This window comes from Lathyrus oleraceus, chromosome 7 (assembly GCF_024323335.1).
Source record: "Lathyrus oleraceus cultivar Zhongwan6 chromosome 7, CAAS_Psat_ZW6_1.0, whole genome shotgun sequence".
In the NCBI taxonomy this organism is placed as follows: Eukaryota; Viridiplantae; Streptophyta; class Magnoliopsida; order Fabales; family Fabaceae; genus Lathyrus; species Lathyrus oleraceus.
This window is the reverse complement of record NC_066585.1, coordinates 134,118,355-134,121,518: the sequence shown is the minus strand read 5'-3', so window position 1 is coordinate 134,121,518 and position 3,164 is coordinate 134,118,355. Positions and strand designations below refer to the sequence as shown.

General features: G+C 39.1%; 1 non-coding gene across 1 annotated transcript; it reads left to right on the top strand.

Moving 5' to 3' along the window:
• The first annotated feature begins 1,516 nt into the window (after positions 1 to 1,516).
• LOC127109296 (small nucleolar RNA R71) lies at positions 1,517 to 1,623 on the top strand. Its single transcript, XR_007796618.1, has one exon. It is a non-coding gene; the product is annotated as a small nucleolar RNA R71 (small nucleolar RNA).
• Positions 1,624 to 3,164: the final 1,541 nt, after the last annotated feature.

Sequence of the window (3,164 nt, the reverse complement as noted above, 5' to 3'; positions counted from 1 at the left end):
AGGTGTATTGGCATCTTCTTTGATGTCCATGATTATGAAGTCAGTAGGAATGTAGAATTGTCCTACACGTACTAGAACATTCTCTAGTATACCAACGGGATATTTGATTGAGCGGTCAGCTAGTTGAATAGACATCTTGGTTGGTCTTAGTTCTCCCATGTTAAGCCTTTTAGAGATGGATAAGGACATTACACTAATGTTGGCTCCTAAGTCGCATAGAGCTTTTTCTATGACGAACTTTCCAATGACACATGGTATGGAGAAACTACCTGGGTCTTTCAGTTTGGGAGGCATGTTGTTTTGGATTATTGTGCTACACTCAGCAGTAAGTGTAACTATTTCGTTATCCTCGATCTTTTTATTATTGGATAGGATCTCTTTAAGAAACTTGGCATATGAGGGCATTTGTGTGATAGCTTATGTAAAGGGTATTGTGATGTTCAGTTGCTTCAGAAGTTCAACAAATTTCTTAAATTGCTCTGCAGTTTTAGAACTTGCGAATCTTTGAGGATACGGAATGGGTGGTTTATAAGGTGGTGGAGGCACATAAGGTTTTTCTTTCTCTTCGGCCTCTTGGGTATCATCTTCCTTCTCCTTTGGTTCACTTACCTTCTCACTTGTTGTTTTGTCAGGTTTTTGGTACATGGCAGGATTTTGAAGTCTTGGATCTATGGGTCCGTCTAGTTCTTTTCCACTTCTCAATATAACGGCATTTGCATGTCCTTTTGGATTAGGTTGTGGTTGTCCAGGAAATGTGCCAGCAGGAGCAGCAGTAGATGCTCGTTGTTGAGCCACTTGTGAAATCTGTGTTTCAAGCATTTTGTTGTGGGTGGCTAAAGCGTCTACTTTGCTTGCTAATTGTTTAAGTTGCTCACTAGTGTGTATGTTTTGGTTCAAGAAGTCTTTGTTTGTTTGAGCTTGGGTAGCTATGAAACTTTCCATCATTATTTCAAGGTTGGACTTCCTAGGAATGTTAGGAGCATTAGTAGCTGGCTTTTGATATCCAGGTGGAACAGCAGGTGCTTGGCTAGGTGCATACAGGGCGTTATTGTTCTTGTACGAAAAGTTAGGATGGTTTTTCCAACCTAGGTTGTAGGTATTCGAATAAGGGTTTCCTTGTGCATAATTTACTTGATCAGTGGCGACTCCTGCTAATATCTGACATTCTGGTGCAGTGTGTCCAGGAATTCCACATAACTCGCAGTTTCGAGTTACGGCAGCCACGGTGGCTGCGGGTGGTATGGTCAAGTTGTCTAACTTTTGAACAAGGGCATCTACCTTTGCATGGACATGGTCAAGGCTACTAATTTCGTACATTCCACCTTTTGTTTGGGACTTTTCTACTGGGGTTCTTTCACCTCCCCATTGGCAATGGTTTTGGGCCATGTTTTCAATGAGTTGATAGGCTTCATGGTATGGCTTGACTATAAGTGCACCGCCTGCGGTAGCGTCTACTGTCAGTCTTGTGTTATACAGGAGCCCATTGTAAAATGTGTGAATGATCACCCAGTCTTCGAGACCGTGATGTGGACACATCCTCATCATGTCTTTGTATCTCTCCCACACATCGTAGAGAGATTCTGCATCTTTTTGTCGAAATCCGTTGATTTGAGCTCTCAGCATAGCAGTTTTGCTCGGCGGAAAATATCGGGCTAAGAAAACGTTCTTCAGTTCTTCCCATGTAGTGATTGAGTTGGATGGTAAGGATTACAACCAAGCCCAAGCTCTGTCTCTTAGAGAGAAATGAAAAATGTGTAGTCTTATCGCATCTTGAGATACACCACTCGCCTTCACAGTGTCTGCGTACTGCACAAACTTGGTCAAATGTTCATTAGGGTCGTCCGTAGGATTTCCAGCAAATTGATATTGTTAGACAGTTGATAGCAATGAGGGTTTCAACTCGAAATTGTTTTGATCGATAGCAGAGGCAGCAATGTTGTTGTGAGGTTCTTGTTGGAACGGGGTAGCGTAGAACTTAAGAGGGCGATTTTATGGTCTTACTGCAGCCATGGTTGGTTTTTCAACTGGTTCAATAGTAGGAAAGAAGATATCGGGAATATTGTACCTTCGTTGGTACTCTAGTATTCGGAGTCTTAAATATAAGAAACGTTCTAATTCTGCGATTGGTGTTACTAAGTTTTCGCCTTGTGAGCGAGTACTTGGCATACAACCGAGAAATAAGGGAAAGGAAATTATTTTTTTACCTATGTCTATACTGCGCAACGAAAGAATCACACTATTTGGCTAAATCAGTCCCCAACAACGGCGCCAAAAAATTTATACGGCTCGTGACTGATGGTCAAACTAATTCTATCGATGTTACTATGTTTAGCTAAGACAATGGTTTTTAGAGGTTCAGTTCAACAAAACTTAAATCTAAAGAAAATTAAGTTTTTAAGAAAATATTAATGAAGGGATGTCAGTATACAACGCATTAATTGTTAGGGATTCGATAAGTCACCGGTGTATATTTTAATTACCAAATACCTTTTAGTAGAAAATACTCATTTAAAGGGCTTTATCTCACACTCTCGTGATTGTTTACTCGGACTATACTTTTAAGTCATAATGTACGCTCTCGTTGTCCCATTTGAAGCTAAAAATACTTTTTGAAAATAAATAAGTTCTAATTGCTTTTAAAGTGCTCTCGCTGTTTTAAAAATCAACGCCTAGTTTTTACTATCCAGTTCGACTCTCATGCTCTCACGATTGTCGGTTCTAACCTTAGTTAATTTCCCACTCTCGTGGCAAAACCGTATTAAATAGCTTCTCACTCTCGTGACAAAGTTAATTAAATTCAAATTAAAAACCACATCCAGAAATATTATTTGAGAAAAGAAGTTTACACTGGTTATTATTAAATCCCGTCTAATTAAATTGTTTACATACCGATACCGGTAGTTTAGTCGGATATGTGAAATAATGCAAATACAGACGAACATAAACAATTTAACAATAAAGCAAACATGATCATTTAATAATAAAGCGATAATAATAATTGAATAAAAACCTGGAACTTTGATTAATTGAATAGGCTGAATCTTGAAGTACTTGAGCAGTCCTCCACAGGTCGGTAGGATTCTGCTTCTTCAAAACAAATGCTTAAACTAAACTAACTAAGTTGTAGTAGTTCCCCAATGTAGGAGACTATTACTTTTGGCTAA